The sequence below is a fragment of the Chlorocebus sabaeus genome, chromosome 24 (genome assembly GCF_047675955.1).
Source record: "Chlorocebus sabaeus isolate Y175 chromosome 24, mChlSab1.0.hap1, whole genome shotgun sequence".
Lineage (NCBI taxonomy): Eukaryota > Metazoa > Chordata > Mammalia > Primates > Cercopithecidae > Chlorocebus > Chlorocebus sabaeus.
In genome coordinates this window covers 77329275-77348542 of record NC_132927.1, presented here as the reverse complement: position 1 = coordinate 77348542, position 19268 = coordinate 77329275, and the positions used below count along the sequence as shown (strand labels likewise).

General features: G+C 34.4%; 1 long non-coding RNA gene, 10 other non-coding genes and 1 pseudogene across 44 annotated transcripts in view; all 12 read right to left on the bottom strand.

Moving 5' to 3' along the window:
• Window positions 1–19268, bottom strand: part of LOC103229707 (uncharacterized) — a 188499-nt gene that overhangs the window by 94360 nt on the left and 74871 nt on the right. For 26 of the 34 annotated variants that reach the window (XR_012091073.1, XR_005235480.2, XR_005235484.2 and 23 more), the window contains 7 exons: window positions 11724–19019; window positions 7947–11369; window positions 7016–7092; window positions 3956–6282; window positions 3376–3460; window positions 1524–1602; window positions 235–320 (listed from right to left, as the gene is read on the bottom strand). This is a non-coding gene — a long non-coding RNA (uncharacterized lncRNA). Of the gene's footprint in view, window positions 1–234; window positions 321–1523; window positions 1603–2503; window positions 3461–3955; window positions 6283–7015; window positions 7093–7946; window positions 11370–11723; window positions 19020–19268 lie in introns of all 34 variants that reach the window. The other 8 variants (XR_012091069.1, XR_012091056.1, XR_012091063.1 and 5 more) reach the window with 8 other exon arrangements.
• On the bottom strand, window positions 844–918 carry LOC119619130 (small nucleolar RNA SNORD113/SNORD114 family). Its single transcript, XR_005235568.1, has one exon. It is a non-coding gene; the product is annotated as a small nucleolar RNA SNORD113/SNORD114 family (small nucleolar RNA).
• On the bottom strand, window positions 2058–2127 carry LOC119619146 (small nucleolar RNA SNORD113/SNORD114 family). The gene has a single exon (XR_005235585.1). It is a non-coding gene; the product is annotated as a small nucleolar RNA SNORD113/SNORD114 family (small nucleolar RNA).
• Window positions 2980–3052, bottom strand: LOC119619128 (small nucleolar RNA SNORD113/SNORD114 family). Its single transcript, XR_005235566.1, has one exon. It is a non-coding gene; the product is annotated as a small nucleolar RNA SNORD113/SNORD114 family (small nucleolar RNA).
• Window positions 3546–3620, bottom strand: LOC119619145 (small nucleolar RNA SNORD113/SNORD114 family). Its single transcript, XR_005235584.2, has one exon. It is a non-coding gene; the product is annotated as a small nucleolar RNA SNORD113/SNORD114 family (small nucleolar RNA).
• Window positions 5793–5866, bottom strand: LOC119619134 (small nucleolar RNA SNORD113/SNORD114 family). Its single transcript, XR_005235573.1, has one exon. It is a non-coding gene; the product is annotated as a small nucleolar RNA SNORD113/SNORD114 family (small nucleolar RNA).
• On the bottom strand, window positions 6720–6794 carry LOC119619133 (small nucleolar RNA SNORD113/SNORD114 family). The gene has a single exon (XR_005235572.1). It is a non-coding gene; the product is annotated as a small nucleolar RNA SNORD113/SNORD114 family (small nucleolar RNA).
• Window positions 7550–7624, bottom strand: LOC119619144 (small nucleolar RNA SNORD113/SNORD114 family). Its single transcript, XR_005235583.1, has one exon. It is a non-coding gene; the product is annotated as a small nucleolar RNA SNORD113/SNORD114 family (small nucleolar RNA).
• On the bottom strand, window positions 8607–8678 carry LOC119619143 (small nucleolar RNA SNORD113/SNORD114 family). The gene has a single exon (XR_005235582.1). It is a non-coding gene; the product is annotated as a small nucleolar RNA SNORD113/SNORD114 family (small nucleolar RNA).
• Window positions 9636–9707, bottom strand: LOC119619125 (small nucleolar RNA SNORD113/SNORD114 family). The gene has a single exon (XR_005235563.1). It is a non-coding gene; the product is annotated as a small nucleolar RNA SNORD113/SNORD114 family (small nucleolar RNA).
• LOC119619155 (small nucleolar RNA SNORD113/SNORD114 family) lies at window positions 12548–12624 on the bottom strand (annotated as a pseudogene).
• LOC119619154 (small nucleolar RNA SNORD113/SNORD114 family) lies at window positions 18884–18957 on the bottom strand. Its single transcript, XR_005235591.1, has one exon. It is a non-coding gene; the product is annotated as a small nucleolar RNA SNORD113/SNORD114 family (small nucleolar RNA).

The window sequence follows — 19268 nt, the reverse complement described above, 5'->3', positions numbered from 1 at the left end:
AGAGTCCTTATATCCCTAATTTCTATATAGAATTATTCTCACATCAACATAACAGTTTCATTAATTATCCTATTTTTAATACATGCACTAATGGATATAATGTTTCATACATCTCATATTTATTACTGGGTTATAATTGCATTCATTATATTTCATGCTTTTTAATAATATAGTGAATAATCTTAAGATAAAAGAAATATTGAAACCAAGAAAAGAATGTCAGTCATTACTCACTTTAATCTCTGTGCTGTTAATATACAGAGGCAACCACAGAGCTCGTCGCCATGGAAGAGTGCTTAAATCACCTGAGTGTGTTCATTCTAAGGGTATGAAGCAGAGCAAATGATAACAAAATTAAAACCTTATCTCCATTGATTCTTGATTCCTGCTTTCTGCATTTCATTTATTAGGTCATGTAGTTATTTATTATTTGTTCACTATGTGTGTGTGTGTGTGTGTGTATATATATATTTATTTATCTTATGCAAAGGAATACTTCCATCACGGGACTAACCCAGAACAATAAAATCAACTCTTATCAATTTCTATATGATTCTTACCAAAAGTGGTAATCTTTTATCCATTTATTTTGTAAATGAATCTCAGTGCTTTAAATTTTGATTAATAACATTTCCTGCCTCCACACATATGTTCATATTGGACAATGCTTGACCCTCTTGTTCATTATACATTAATTTATATTAGTTTAATGAATCTATCATTGAGCCATTGATAATAATAAATATCAATCTATGGAATCAATACATGGATATTATCTATATATTCCTGACATTTCTCTGTAACTCAATTTCAACAGACAGAACAGACTAATTATGAGTTGTGTTGGACCTCAGAGTTTCAGACACATGTTATTCATCGTCCATAACTCCAATGCCACCATTTGTCATCATTGGTCCATGATTGAGTCTCCTCTCCTTCATGTGTTCCTACATTTTTATCAATTAAATGATCATATTAATGACATTAATAAAAACAAATACATGGTTCAGACAAAGCCAACAACAAGGTTTTTGAATATCTATAACATCTACAGAGTCACTTTCAACATAGACTAGATCTCTTTCATTTATTGACCTCAGTGTTGCACATGATAAATTAAACAACATACTGTTTCAGGTCATACTCATCATAGAGCTGTGGTTAACTGTGTATTAATTTGATACTTTTTAATTTTTGGATTGACAGATAAAATTGTATGTATTTATCATGCACAACATGATGTTCTGAAGTAATATACATTATGGAAAAACTAAATCTATCTAACTGACATATGTATTACATCTCATAGTTATCATTTTGTAGTGAGAATACTTAACAGCTACTCTCTAGCATTTTTCAAGAATATGATGTATAACATTAACTACAATCACCATGTTGTATAATATTTCTCTTGAGCGTATCTCTCCTCTCTAACTGAATAATTTAATACATTTTATAATAATACCAAGAATATCCTCAAACAAATTGTTGAAACCAAGATAAGAACTTTGACTATTATTCACCTTGGTCTCTTTCCAAACACGGAGGTAACACAACAGCCTTGATCCCAACAGATGGTTGAAACAGCTTGCTCCATCCATTCTGAAGAGTAGAAAGCACAGAAAAACATTGAGATATTCTCTCCATGGATCCACGTTGTTTACCAGTTGTTAGCACTGCCTTTTAGGCTTTTATTAATTTATGCTAATATTTATATATTTTTCACATAATAAACTTCAAAACTTGCAACTGAGAGCAAGAACTATTACCTATTACAGTCTGTGTCATCCTTAGTTCAAGACATAATATTCTTGATCAACTTATTACTCATTCCATTTCTATTAATATTCATTTTCCTGAAGTTTAGTAATAAACAATGCTTCACCCTCTTCATCTCTATTAATTTACACATTTGTTTATTTATTCTGTCCTTGATTCGTTTACAATAATATTTTTAAAATTCATGAACAAAAATATCAACAACAACATCCTCATAGATTCTGACATCTGTGCATAAGATCCCTTCGAAATGGGGAATGGATTAGATGCCATTTGTGTTGGACCTCAGAGTTCCAGACACATGGTATTCGTTATGCATGACTCACACCAGTCATCATCATTGATCCAGGATCTCTTTGATTTCACACTAATACAAATTTATCCATTGATTAATTCATTAATAATAAATACATATCAATCAGAAAACACAAGAATAGTACTCATAAAGATTCCTAACATTCATCTACAGATTCATTTCCACAGACTAAATCTCTTCATTACTGTCTTCCATGGTAATGATCTTCTTTGATCCATATAATGACCAATCACTATAATACGTCTATCAATCTGATAGTAAAATTGAAATGTTTGGGACTCTTTGGTTATATTTAACACATTTTAATAACATAGGAAATATCTTTTTTAAAAAACTACACCAACAAAGACAGGAACATTGACTATTACTCATATTGGCCTTCATACTCCAAAACGAGATGCAACCAACCTGCTGGTGAGCAGGGATGAGAGACTGAATCACCTCTAAAGCATCTATTCTGAGGAGTACAGAGCAAAACAGATGATTAAAAAATGAGAAAATCCTCCATCGATCCTTGCTTATCATCTTCCATTTAGTCATTAATTCAGGCAATCATTACTTGGAGTATATTTATTTCCTTTTCTCTTAAAATGAACAATTTTGAACTTGCCACTGACCCAGAACAAAAACATTACCTAATTAATACTGTCCATATCATCCTTTGCCAAAATAAACCATTATGCACCATTTACTTCTCTTTGGATTTTGGTGTTTTCTACACATATTAACAAAATTCCTTGCCTCACTACAAATTTTTATAATTAGACAATGTTTCCCCCATTTTACCTTGATTCATTTATATATTTGTTTACTGATTCTTTCATTGACCCAGTCATAATAATAACATAAGAAAGAATGAACAAAAAGACCCAATTTCTTTTGTGAAGGACCTCAGAGTTCCAGACACATAATTCATCATGTATGACTCATACGCCACCAGTGGTCATCATCGATCCAGGATTGGGCCTCCTTTTCTCCATTCATTTCTATGTTGTCTGTTGACTTAATCATTAGTTCACTAACAATAAATCAAAACTCTATGATTCACAAAACCCCAAGAACAGCCTTGATATTCTTAATCTGTACATATTATCATCTCATCTCCATGTATCTCCTGCTTTAATTATCCTCAGCTTTTCACTCATGTATTAATCAATATAACGCTTCATATTTGTCATTTGTAACAGCGGGCCTTATGTGACTATATTTCATACTTTTTAGTAATGCAGTGAATACCTTAAACCACCTAAACCACACCAAGAACTTTGACTATTACTCACATTGATCTCTAAGCTCTAACGCAGAGATGCAACCATAAAGCTGGTGGCCATGGAAGAATGCATAAATCACCTCGAGATTATCACTCTGAGGAGTACAAAAAAAAAGAAGATGATTTTTTTTTAATTAGATCTTCCTCCACTGATCCTTGCTGATTGAGGTGTTTTGTATGTTGGACCTTCGAGTTCTACACACGTATTATTCATCACCCAACACTCATACGCCGGCAAATGTCATCATCGGTCCAGGAAGGCCCACTTTCTCTTCATTCTTTACAACACTGTTTATTGATTAATTCATAAATTCACTGATAATATTTTTTAAAGCTGATGATTCACAAACCTCCAACAAAAGCATACCTATTTGTTAGGTATCCATCATTATTCACAAATCAGTATTTAAATTTTATTATTTATCCTCAGTTTTTCATATATGCATTAATCAGTATAATGATTCATGTTAATCCCAAATCAAGATGTTTACATTAGGCCTTTTGTGATTATATTTCACACTTTTTAAAATATAGTGAACATCCTTAAACAAACCACCCAAGCCATGACAAAAATTTTGACTCTTACTCACATTGGTCTCCAAGCTCTTAATAGAGATTCAGTCATACAGTCATAACCATGGGAGAATTCTTAAATCAGCTCAGATGGGTCCAGTGTGAGAAATACAGGACAGAACAGATGATTTTAAAATGAAGAAGGAGAACAGACATCTGAGACGTTCTCTCCACTGATCCTTGCTTTTCACCTTCAGTCAGTCATTTCAGTAATCACACATTTCGAGTATTTTTTTCTCTTAAGAAAATGAACAAATTTAAAATCGCCGTCTATCCAGAACATGAACAGTGTCTGTAACTTATACTATCTACACCATCCTGAGCTAAGGAGGTAAAAGTCATGTAAAATTATTTCAAATTAGAGTTCAGTGTTTTCATAATATACTAGTAGTGTTTCTTTGCTCACTACATATTTTTAATTTGAACAATACTTCATTAATTTACTTATTGATTGGTTATTTCATTGATCCAATTATAATACTAGAATGAAAATATATGAACCCAAAGATCAAGACCAAGACCCTTGGATATTCCCAACATGGGCCTAGAGGATGCCTTATATCAAGAATATGGACTATATGTCTTTTGTGTTGGACATCAAAGTCCAGACATGTTTAACTCATTGTATATGGCTCATGCCATCATTGGTCTCAATTTTCATATATTTCTACTTTTGTTTTGAATAAATCATTAATCAATTTATAAGAGTAAAATAAGAACATGATTCACAAAAACCTATGAACATGATGCCAGACATACCAAGCGTCTGTCTACAGAATCCTTTCCACATTAGACAATGTCGCTTTCATTCATTCACCTCTCTGTGGCACATTATTGATTAATAAACATACTGTTCTATATTATGTTAACCATTGGGCCATGGTTAACTTTATAATAATTTAAAATTTTTAATAATACTGTGAATACCTTTAGTCAACTACCCAAAGGAAGACCAAAATTTTGGCTATTACTCACGTTAGTTTCTTGCCAAGCACAACAGCAACACAGCTTTCCATCAAGCAGAATGCTTAAGCCCACTTGATGCATTCATTCTGATCCATCTTCATACAAAGCAGAGAAGATGATAAAAGATTGAGAATTTCTCTCCACTGACTGACATGTTCCACTATTCGTTTGTGTCATCTTTTTGGTTTTTAAAAATTTATGGGGCCAGGCACAGTGGCTCACGCCTATAATCCCAGCACTTTGGGAGGCTGAGGTGGGTGGATCACCTGAGGTCAGGAGCTCAAGATCAGCCTGGCCAACATGGTGTGAAACCCCATCTGTACTAAAAATACAAAAATTAGTCAGGCGTAGTGGCTGTAATCCCAGCTACTTGGGAGTCTGAGACAGGGGAATCACTTGAACCTAGCAGGCTGAGGGTGCAGCAAGCCAAAAATGTGCCACTGCAGACCAACCTGGGTGACAAGAGCCAAACTCTGTCTAAAAGTAATAATAATAATAATAGTAATAATAATAATAATTTATAGAAATATCTGCTTTTCTCTCAATAAAATGAACTTCAAATGTGTAACTGACTGAGAGTAATAACTATTATTCATCACAGTTGATGTCATCTTTAGTCCAAGACATAATAAATTCCATCCATATATTATCTATTCTAACTTACACCAATAATCCATTTTCTTTATTACATATTTTAGCAATAAACAATGCTTCACTCTCTTCATTTCTATTTGTTTATACATTCATTTATTTATCCTGCCCTTGATTCTTTTAAAATAGTATTTTTTTAAATACTAACACAAAAATCCTGAAAAAGATCCTTGCATATCCTGATACCTGTCCATTGGATCCCTTCACAAAGGATGAATGGACTAAATCCCATTTGTGTTGGACCTCAGAGTTCTAGAAACATGGTATTCATGTGCATGACTCATACGCCACCAGTGGTCATCATTGGTCCAGATCAGCCCTCTTTCTCTATTCCCATCTAAATTTGTTTACTGATTAATGTATTAACAAAGAAATACACAGAAATCTGAAAAGAAAAATAAGAATTAGATTCTGAATATCCCTAACATCCATCTATATAATCCTTTCCACAGAGACCAAATTTCTTTCATTAACTGAGTTGTTGCATAAATGCATTACTCAGTATAATGCTTCATATCAATCTGATATTTAACATGGACAGACTTCCCTTATTTGATTATATTTAAAACTCTAAAATAATGCAGCAAATACCTTTCTAAAAACTGCTGGATTTGGTATAACAACATTAATTACTACTCACATTGGACTGTATGCTCCTAACACACAGAGGCAATCATAGAGATCATGACCATAGAAGAGTGCTTGAATCAACTCAAGTGCTTTCATTCTGAGGATCACAGAGCAGAGCAGATGATTTTAAAAGGTTGTAACATTCTTTCCACTGGTCCTTCAATTCCTCTTTTCAGGTATTCAGTCATACATAATTAGTAATTTGTAATAATGTTTATTTTTCTCCTATGTAGGTTAACAATGTCAATCTTGCCATTGACCCAGAAAATGAAGACAGATATTTACCTATTACTGTCTACATCATACTTAGCCAAAGATTTAACAATCATGTACCATTTATTTCTCTTTGAAGTTCAGAGTTTCCAGTATATATTAATATTATTTCTTGCCACATCATCTATTTTTATAATTGGACAATGCTTCACACGAGTCATCTTTATTTAGTTATATATTTGTTCATTGATTCTTTTATTGATCCAATTATAATAATAGAGTGAAAATACATGAGCAGAAAAAAACTGGCTTTCTTTTGTGTTGGACCTCAGAGTTCCAGACATGTATTATTCATCATCCAAGACTCATACACCAGTATTTATCATCATTGGTCCAGGAAGGGTCCACTTTCTCTTCATTCAGTTAGACATTATTTGTTGATTAATTCAGTAATTCATGTGTAATAGTTATAAAAATTTATGGTTCCCATAATTCAAGTCTATAATTGATATTCATTATATATATACACATTATCTGACTTTTTAAAATTTTCAATAACACAGTAAATATCCTTAAACAAACCACCCAAACAACACAAGATCGTGGCTATTACTCACACTGGAATCTTTCATAGCACGACAGCACCACAAGTCTTGATCAGGGCTAAATTCATAATCAGCTCAGTGCATCCATTCTGAAGAGTGCAAAGCAGAGAAGACAATCAAAATATTGAGACATTATTTCCATCAATCCATACACCTCACCATTCATTTACATTGTCACTTTGGCTTTTATTAATTAACGGTAATAGTTATTAATAAAATAGACTTCAAGGCTGCAACTAATGGAAAGTAATAACTATAACCTATCACAATCTATGTTATTTTTGGTCCAAGACATAATACCTTTCATCCATGCCTATATTATCCATTCCAATTTAAATTAAAATCCATTTTTCTTAGTACGTATTTTAGTAATAAACAATGCTTCACCTCATCTTCTTCATTTACACACTGATTTATTCATCCTGCCCTTGATTCTTTTACAATGATATTTTTTAAATTCATGAGCACAAAGATCATGAGAAGATCCTTGTATATCCTGTATCCTGACATCTGTTTATAAGGGGGAATGGACAAGATCCCATTGTATTGGACCTCAGAGTTCCCAACACATGACATTCACTGTGCATGACTCACACACCACCAGTCACCATCACTGGTCCAGGATCAGCCCTCTTTCTCTATTACCATCTCAGTTTGTTTGTTGACTAATTCACTAACAAGGAAATACACATAAGTCTTCAAAAAGAGAATAAGATTCCTGAATATTCCTAGCATTCATTCATATAATCATTTCCACAAAGACCATATTTCTTTCATTAACTGAGCTCGATGTTTCACATATGCATTAATTAACCTAAAGTTTTAATCTAATTTTTAATCATTGCATATTTCACCTTCTTTTATTGTGTTTAATACTTTTTAATAATATAGCAAATAACATTTTTAAATGGTCAAAACAAGAAGGAGCTTGACTATTACTCACATTGGTCTTCATGCTCCTAACATAGATGCAGCTGTAGAGCTTGTAACCATGGAATCGGCTGGCAAACATCCATCCTGAGGCCACAATGCAGAGCACATCACAAACAGATTAAACAGTCCTCCTTGATCTGTGTTTATCATCTTCCTTTTAGGAAGATATTTGAGAAATCATTATCTGAAGGATACTTATTTCATTTTCTCTTAAGAAAATGAACACCTTGTGCAACTTTCCTTGACCCTGAGGTTGACCATTATCTATAAATACCATCTGTATCATCCTTAGTCAAAGAAGTTACAGTGGTGTAACATTTATTTCTCTTGGCACTTCAGTGCTTTAATATAATATTTTAATATATTATTATATTTAATGTATATTAAATATTGCAATTATTATGCATTAATATTAGATATTTACTTGATATATTAAAGCTTTAATATAATGCTTTAATATAATAATAATAGTACATCTTGCCTCATCACTTATTTTATAATTGGACAATACTTCATCCCCTTCATATATGTACATGTATATGTATAAATTAGTTCATTGATCCAATTATAATAATACAATGAAGTGAACAAATCCAAAGACCAAAAGCAAACACATTGCATATTCATAGGATCATCTGAATCAGAAGGAATGGGCCAGATTTCTTTTGTGATGGACCTCAGAGTTCCAGATATGTATTCATCATATATAACTCATACACGACCAGTAGTCATCACTGACTCAGGGTCGATCTTTTTTTGCTATTCATTTCTACCTTGTCTATTGATTAAGTCATTCATTCACTAATAATACTTTCAAGGCCCATGATTCACAAAACTCAGTAACACTCCTGATATTCCACATCAGTATACAGAATCACTCAAACACTGGTGTGTTTCATTAACTATCCTGTTTTATGTATATGCATCATCAATATAATACTTCATGTCACTCCTGTATCACTGGAATAACATTGGCCATCTTTGACTGTATTTCACGCTTTTAAATAATACACTGATTACTCTTAAACAAACCACCCAAACCAAGGTAAGGACTTTGACTATTATTCACATTGGTCTGCACGCTGCTTCCTAAGCATGGTGCAAACAGAGTACGTGACCTCGGAGGCATCCTCAAATTAGAACAAGGACATCCATTCTGATGAGTACAGAGAAGATGATAACAAATTTGAGACATTGTCACCATTGATTCTTGCTTTTCACCTATAATTAGTCATTTATGCAATCATTATTTGGATTTCATATTAATTTCATTTTCTGTTAAGAAAATTTCATTTCATTAATCGTAGTAATTTCATTTTCTGTTAAGAAAATTAACAAATTCGATCTTGCTACTGGCCAAGAATTTGAACACTATCTATAATTATACTGGCTATATCATCATTGGCCAAAGAGGTGACAGGCATGTCCCATTTATTTCTCTTTGGACTCCATGTTTTCAATACATATGAAATGTTTCTTGCCTCACTACAGATTTTAATAATTGGGCAATGATTAACATTATTCATCTTTTTATGTAATATATAGAAATTATATATATATAGGTTCTCACATTGAACAACTATAAAAATACAATGAAAATAAGTAAAAACAAAGACCAAAAACAAATAAATTCTGTATCTCTGACATCTATATACATAGGATCATTTCAAACTACAGGAGGAGCTCAGTTTCTTTTGTGATGGACCTCAGAGTTCCAGACACGTATTCATCATGTAAGACTCATACGCCACCAGCAGTCATCATCGATCCAGGACTGATCATCTCCTTTTCCACTCATTTCTATCTTGTCTACTGACTGACTTGTTAACTCACTAATAAGTCCCTATGATTAAAAAAAAAAACAAGAATAACCTGGATATTCCATATATGTATGTAGAATCATTCTAACATTGATATAATTGTCCTCAGTTTTTCATCTATGCATTATCAATATAATACTTTACATAACTCTCATATCTATCTTTGGGATAACATTGGCCATCTTTGTATCATAAACTTTTTTTTTTTTTTTTTTGAGATGGAGTCTCACTCTGTTGCCCAGGCTGGAGTGCAATGACGCAATCTCAGCTCACTGCAACCTCCTCCTCCCGGGTTCAAGTGATTCTCCTCCCTCAGCCTCCTGAGTAACTGGAATTACAGGCCACCATACCCAGCTGATTTTTGTATTTTTAGTAGAGGCCGGGTTTCACCATGTTGGCCAAGCTGATCTAAACTCCTGACCTCAGGTGATTCACCCGCCTCGGCCTCCCAAAGAGCTTGGATTACAGGTGTGAGTCACCACGCTCAGCCTATTACAAACTTTTTTATAATACCTGACACACTCTTCAACAAACCACCAAGACAAGAACTTTGATCATTAATCACCTGGGTCCGTATGCTCCTTCCTAAGCATGGTGCAAACAGAGGACCATGGAAGAATTCTTAAAACAGTACAATTAGGTTCATTCTGAGGAGTACAGAGCAGAGAAGATGATAACAAATTTGAGACATTATCACCATTGATCTTTGCCTTTCACCTTTCATTTAGTTGGTCATTTAGGCAGTAATTATCTGGGTATATTTATTTCATTTTCTCTTAAGAAAATGAACAATTTTGAACTTGTCACTAACCAAAAAATTGAACATTGTCTATAATTATACTATCTATGTCATCACTGGCCAAAGAGGTGACAGGCATGTGCCATTTATTTCTCTTTGGACTTCACTGTTTTCAATACATATTAATAATATATCCTGCCATACCTGAACAATGCTTCATCTACCTTATCTTTATTTATATATTTGTTTATTGATTCTCACATTGATCCAATTATAAAAATAGAATGAAATTATCACAAAGAAAAACATTTCTGAAACATTTATGTAGCATCATTTGAAAGAGAGAATGGGCCATGTATCTTCCCCAACAGACCTCAGGGTTTCATATGCCACATAAGATTCATATGCCACATAAGATTCATACGCAACTAGTGGTCATCACATCATTGATCCAGGACTCGTTCTCTTTTTCTCCACTCACTTCCACATTATCCATTGATTAGTTAATTCATTCACTAATAATTTTAAAGCCCTATATTCACAAAACTCAAGGAGACCCTTGATATTTCTAGTCCATATACAAAGTCATCTTACATCAATGTATCTCCTTTATTGTCTTCAGTTTTTCATATATCCATTAATTTATATAGTGCTTTATATCAATTTTGTCACTGCACAACAATTGGTCTTCTCTGATCATATTTCACCCTTTTCAATAATACAGTGAGTGAATAATACCCTTAAGCAAACAACCCACACCAAAATGCAAACTTTGATTATTACTCACATTGGTCTCCATGCTCCTAATGCCCCGTGGCAACCATAGGGCTTGTGACCATGGAAGCGTGCTTAAATCAGTTTAAGAGCATCCATTCTAGGATTACAAAGCAGAACATGTGATAAAAAAAAATTAAGACCTTATCTGCATTTATCCGTCCTTTCCAAATTTCATTTACTTATTTATTAGTTTTTCATTATATATTTGTATTCTTTCTCTCTGTCGCAACAACAGGAACAATGTCAAACTTGCAGCCAACCCAGAAAATAACACTTGATTGACACGGAAAGACTCAATGTTTTATATACATCAAAGAACATAATGTCCATCAATCCCAACTTCATTGCTGGGGTGCATTTGGCCCTGTTTGATTATATTTCAAATGCCATTATAAAATGAACACCCTGAGATAAACCACGCAAACCGAGACAAAATGTGATTGTTACTCACATTGGTCTCCATGCTCCTACTGCAGACAGCTTCCACCTTTAGGAATACAAAGGAGAACCAGTGATTAAAAAATTGACACATTCTCTCCATTGACAATGGCTTTCAAACTTTCATTTATTTAGTCACATAAATATTTACTAATTGATGTTATTATTTGTCTCTTCTAAAAATAGGACAGGATGGTGCTTGCCATTGATGCAGAACAATAACATTAACTGTTACTTCTCACTGTCTACACCAGTGGTCCCAAACGTTTTGGGCACCCAGGATGGGTTTTGTACAAGACAAACTTCCCATGGACCAGGCCAGGGAGGGGTTGTTTCCAGATGAAACTCTTCTACCTCAGATCATAGGACTTAGATTAGACCTAGATCCCTGGCATGCACCGTTCACAACAGGTTCTGCTCCTACGAGAATCTAATTTATGCCACTACTGATCTGACAAGAGGTGGAGCTCAGGTGGTAATGCTTGCTCGCCCGCCACTCACCTCCTGCTGTGTGGCCTGGTTCCTAACACGCCAGGCACTGGTACCGGTCTGCAGATATGATTCTGTACCAAAGAGGTGACACTTATTTACTTATGGACCTTAGGACTTTCAAATTATATTAATAGTATTTCAGTCCTCACCTCATATTTCATAATTGGACAATGTTTCACCGTCTTCATCTTCACGCAGTTGTATAAACTTTGTCATTAATTGTTTTGTAACAATACAATCAAAATTCATAAACTACAAAAGCCCAAGAACATCACCTTCGTGCATAACTAATCATTCTACAGGACTACATCCATCAAAAATAACAGACTAGATCTCTGTCAAGGTACTAACCTCAGAGTTTCAGGCATGTATTTATTCATCATCTGTGACTAAATATGCCACCAGCCATCACCACTGGTTCAGGATTTGACATCTCTTTCTCATACATTTCTATATTTGTTGATTTATTAGTTCTTCAATAGAATAATTACAATAATATAAATGTGTATGAATCACAAATTCCATAGAACAATATTCTTAAATATCCATAACAATTGTCTACAGAGTAAATTCACTCAGTATCTATAACCTTCATTAATTGTGTTGTACATATCCATTAATGAACATACATTTCACATCAATGCCATAGTACACCATAATCAACTTCTTTGACTAACCTTAACATGTTTTGTAAATAGTACAGTGAGTATTTTTAAACAAGCCACTCATAATAAGAGAAGTGCTTTGACTCTTACATTGGTTCCTATGCTCCTAACACAGAGTTCATGACCACAGGAGAATGTGCTAGGAGCTTTCATTTCATTCTGAGAATCAGCTAGGAGCTTTCATTCTGAGAAATATAAGCAATGCAAATAATAGAAAGCTGAGATATTCTTTCCACTGATACATGCCTTCCCCATTTCATTTCCTCAGTCATTTAGATATTTATTATTTTATGGCATAATTTATTTTTTTCCCTCTGCAGTAAGTAACCACTTGAACTTGTCACAGACTCAAAGCAAGCACCCTGACTACTATACATCACTACCTTGCCTACTTATCCTTATCCCAAAATGTAACCCCTTTCATGCATTAAGGGGTTACATTTTGGGGTAAAGATATCATTATTTAATGAACTCCAGTGGTTCTACGTATATTAACAATAATTCTTGCCTCACCCCATATTTTCGTAGTTAGATACACTTCATTCTATTCATTTTTATGCGTTGACATATTTGTTTATTCTTTCACTTATTGAATAACAACAAAATCAAAATCCATGAAGCACCAAGGACTGAGAACCTGTTTCCAGAATATCACTGAAATCTATCTGTAGGCATTCCTACAGATGTAAACACTTAAATCCCTCTTTGTAGTGGACCGCTGTAGGTCACAGATACTTTGATCATAAAACACATTTCAGAATGTATTGCACTCGCATTATCGGTCCTTCCTTGGCCTTTTCTCACATAATGTGTATATTCTTTCTATACATAACATGAATCAACCACCAGAACTAAAACACTGACAAGTGCTTCTAGTTCCCGTGCGTCCCTTCTTCATAACTTACATTTTTATCACTTGAGGAATGCTTAGGGAAACCTGCAGTAGAATTCTAAAACAGTTAGAACAATTTGTGATAGGGACTTGATCTTTTTTAGAAACCATCCCAAATAACACTAAATCAAATTAATCCTAAATTTTGGTTCTTCGTCGTTAGTATAGGCTTGTCCTTGTTTGATTTTATTCATGTATATAGTCATTTACTCATTTTAAAGATGTACAATGAACACCCATGAAAACCCACTCAACAGACAAAGACTGTGCCAATTCCATTGATTTCTAATCTCCTAAAATGTAGCAGCATCCTAGAAAGCCTGGTCTTTTCAGAATGCTTAAATCACCTAAGGTGCATCCATTTTGTACAACGATGATATTACATAAATTAGACATTTTCTCCATTGAGCCATGTTGTTCCCCTTTCATTTACTTAGACTTTTAAATATTAATTGGGCGGGGCACAGTGGCTCATGCCTGTAATTCCAGCATTTTGGGAGGCCGAGGTGGGCAGATCACTTGAGGTCAGGAGTTCAAGACCAACCTGACCAACATGGTGAAACCCCGTCTATACTAAAAATACAAAAATTAGCCAGACATAGTGGCACACGCCTGTAATCACAGCTACTCGGGAGGCGGAGGCATGAGAATTGCTTGAACCTGGGAGGGAGAGGTTGCAGTGAGCTGAGATCATGTCACTGTACTCCGGCCTGGGCAACAAACAGAGTGAAACTCCATCTCAAATATAAATAAATAAATAAATAAATATTAATTGCTTAATTAATTACCTTCTCTTTCTCAATAAAATAAACAAACTGGAAATTACCACTGACATAGAGCAAAGACTCTATGTATGAAATGTATTTCATACATTTTTCTCAGTGATTCTGAAAATACTTCTCAGGAGGCAGCGTCAGCATGACTTGGGAAACTATTGGAACCTATAGAAAGTAAGTTATTAGAAATTTGGATTCTCAGAACCCACACCAAACTTACTGAATCAGAAATCCTGGGAATGGGCCAGGCGCGGTGGCTCAAGCCTGTAATCCCAGCACTTTGGGAGGCCGAGATGGGTGGATCACGAGGTCAGGAGATCGAGACCATCCTGGCTAACACAGTGAAACCCCATCTCTACTAAAAATACAAAAAAAAATTTGCCGGGTGTGGTGGCAGGCGCCTGTAGTCCCAGCTACTCGGGAGGCTGAGGCAGGAGAATGGCGTGAACCCAGGAGGCGGAGCTTGCAGTGAGCCGAGATAGTGCCACTGCACTCCAGCCTGGGCGACAGAGCAAGACTCCGCCTCAAAAAAAAAAAAAAAAAAAAAAAAAAGAAATCCTGGGAATGTAACTGGCCTTCTGTGTTTTTACAAACCCTCCAGGTCACTTCAAGGCTCACATTTGAGAACCACTACTCTATACTACCCTACCCTAGACAGGTGACACCCTTGATGTACTGGTTTCTTAATGCATTGCAGTGTTTCAGAATTATATAACCAAAAATTGCTGTCTGATAACATTTTTTGTAATTAATCCAGCTTTATCCTCTTCATCTTTAATTATTTATATGTGCGTCTGTATGTTTTGCTGATTCTTTCATTTATTTCCTTCGAATAATGCAATAAATTCCCAGGATCTACCAAAGCCGCATAATTAGATACTTGAAAATTACTGAAATCTACTATAGACTTATTCTCACAGATGTAATGCCCAAGTGTTCAATCTATGATCCAGTGTCCCCCTCACAGAAAACTTGTTTATACAGGCAGACACCCTGGAGGCTCTTGTCTGTGTCCAGTTTATTTCTACCAAGACAGGCACGCTCTAGGAGAGACCCAACCTGGAAATAAGTTAGGTCTGGGTCTGTTGGTCAGGTGAGACACAGAAGAAACAACTTAACAAATCACATGAAATAACAGGAGCAGTGTGCTACTCACAAGTCCCAGAGAACAGACGGCAGCATGCCTGGCAGGGCCAGTGGGCAGGGAGGACATTCATTAAATATACTTCAAACTTCTTAATAACACAGTGAGGAAGCAAACCACTTGAACCATAGCAAGAACTGTAACAGCTAATTACATTTTTTTTGGTTTTTGTTTGTTTGTTTTTGAGATGGAGTTTCACTCTTGTTGCCCAGGCTGGAGTGCAATGGCACAATCTCAGCTCACCGCAACCTCCGCCTCTCGGGTCCAAGAGGTTCTCCTGCCTCAGCCTCCTGAGTAGCTGGGATTACAGGCATGTGCCACCACACCCAGCTAATTTTATAATTTTAGTAGAGATGGGGTTTCTCCATGTTGGTCAGGCTGGTCTTGAACTCCCAACCTCAGGTGATCCGCCCACCTGATCCTCCCAAAGTGCTAGGATTACAGGCATGAGCCACCATGCCTGGCCACATTGGTCTTTACTCCCCTGACAAAGTTAATAAAGACAATCACAATCATGATGTCCTTTCTGTGGAATATAGGATAGGTGTGAAAACCATGAGACCACTCCACTGACTTCATGCCATCCTCGTTTCATTTTCTAAGACACTGACATATGGATTAGCTAATATAATAATTACTTTCTTACTTTTAATTAAGCAAAAAACCTAGACTATCACTAATCCAATTCAAGAACCTTGACTATTATGTACATATTCCTAAATCATCCTTCAGATACTCTGTTTATTTTTTAATAAATATTAGTTTTCAGAATTACATTAACAAATTTTTTCCATCATAATCTATTTGGACAATTAGTCCAATTTTGTCCTTTTCCTCTTTATTCATTTATTTATGTGTTTATTGATGTTACCATTGATGCATAATAATCAACCCAACAAAACCCCATAAATCAGTTCTTGGATTATTACTGAAATATGTCTGCAGACAAATTCCTGTAGATTTAACATACCAAATCTCCTTTTTAAATAAATTGCAGGGATGCAGAAATGAATTTAATCATAAAACTGATCAATCAATCTATTCATATCACTGATTGGTGTTTGGCCTTTTCTTCATTTAATATGTACATACTTTTAAGATGGAACAATGAACAACCATCAATTCACCACTGCATTCACATCTAAAATCTTGATAATGACTTACGAAAACACAACCGCCTAAATTGTAAGCCTTGGATCTAACCCATAGATTGTTATCCATCAAGGAATGTTGCATAAACAGGAGTAAAACCTAAAATGGAATAATATATAGCCATGAAAAGAGAATGGAAAACACTGATCTCTTTTTAAATTGTGCGCCATTGTACTAAAATGGATTAAGCTATAATCCCTGCTTCAAAACACATCCTCATAAATAGTCCATGCTTAGCTTCCTCTCATTTCCTTACCTGTGTTTTGATTTATGTATTTATATAATGTTTTCAATTTACTAAAAGAAAAAACGAAAACAAGTATAAACTAAAAAGCTCCAGAAATAAAGACAATGAGTATTCACATATGTGTATATGCAGGTTACTGACTTGGGTCACAAGCTTTGTCTATTTTTACTAATGGATCATAACATTTGAGACATGTCATAATAATTCTTCTTCCAGTAAATACACTCAAAATGAGACCACACTTAGACATATTTATCTACATTAATTTACATGATGTTTTTGCATACTGATCCACTGATAATAAAATTAGTATGTGTTAACAATCCACCAAAGCCCCTAAACAAGTTTCTTGAATAGTCTTCATATCTGTCAGTGGGTTCATTTCCAAGAGAGGTAATAAACAATGTAATAGACTAGGTCTTTTTTTGTAATTAACTATAAAAATGTTGTGAAATATAATAATTATATACATTTGTCCAGATTTGATTTCAGTTATGTCATTGGTCCATGCTTGAACCTTTTTGTTTAAATTATATATTCTATGAAGATGTAACAATAAACCGGAAGAATAATCCACTATGGGTCTAATCCATAGACCCTACTATGATAATGACAAGTATTTACTTCATATATGCTCTTCCTCAGGGGGTTAACAGACTAGGCTATCTAGCAATATAGGAACGTTTGTGTAAACTATGAAAAATGCTAAAATGGGATATCAAAAATGTCCCATTTTTAGTTTATCCATAAAATGACTAAAATGACATCAATCTTTATCTTTTCAAAATTTTCCACAGTTGTACTGAATTAGATTAATTATAATCCTTAGTTTATAACAGATTCTCACCTTTTGTCTCCTTTGATTTTATTTAGGTATGTGGCCATTTATCTACCTTCTATAGTACTATGAATATCAATGAACAGGCAAACTACCCAATCAAAAACAAGAATGTCAACTATGACTTATATAAGAACGCACTCCTTGTCCGCTGTGGAACAGTCAATACCACCGTCGCTACAGGATGATCAATCACCCATGAACATCAACCCTGAGAAGTACAAAGTAAATGTTAAAGGTATGAAACAACAAGATTCAGGCTGTGTCTGAATAAATATGAAATGATAAGGGTTAGGTTCATCTCAAACATTGGTTCATGACACTCCCTATCCTTAAATTAGATTCACTCTCCTTTTATTTATTGAATTATTTCAGTTATTAATTTTACATCAAATAGTGAACATTCTTGAATCCATCACCTGCATTAAGAAAAACATCTGACTATGGGACATATTGGCCTCAGTGCCTCCACTCACACATATAATCGTCTTGGTATTCTCTGCAAGTTAGCTTCGACTTACAGAATCAGCTTCTTCTCATTCCTGGCTTTATAACACATTCTCATGAGTGGTCAGTTCTTGACCTTTTTATCTATTAACTCATTCATTATTAGTATAAATGAGTTTATAATTCAGGAACAAATGAATTAATTTTTCCAACCATCTATTCTTTTTCAAGAAAATGAGTAATATTTTCATTTTCAGAAATCTAGAACAGAAATGCCTAGCCGATCTTAATAAAACTAGTAAAATCCAAAAATTTGTTTCTAAATCAGAGCAACTTTATAGGGGACATACTTAGTCTATACTTGGTTCCATTTTCTTCATGTATTCATACATTTCTTTGGTTATTTGCACACTAACCAACTTATGAAGATATAATCGATAGCTATGAAACACAACCAGATCTTTGCTATTTCTTATATATATACATCAGTTACATCATAGGGAGCAAACTAGTTTTCATGTTGGACCTCAAAGTTCCAGACACAGGTATTTATTGTTCATGATTCATACATCACCAAACTTCATCTTTGGTCCAGACTTGGAGCTCTTTTTCTTCATTCATGTCTTCATTTATTGACAGATGAATTCATCAACTCACTAATAAAAATAAGTAAATACCAAAGAGTCAGAAGAACTCAAGAGCAAGATTCTTGAATATCTAATATCTGTCTACAAATTATTTCCCATAGACACTAGATATATTTTATTAATTTAACACAGTGTTTCACATACAGATTAATCAACATAATGCATTACACCAATTCCATTCTTAAGATATTAACTGATTATATGTCAAAGTGTATAATAACACAGTGATAGCTCTTAAAAAAACACTCAAACCAAGAC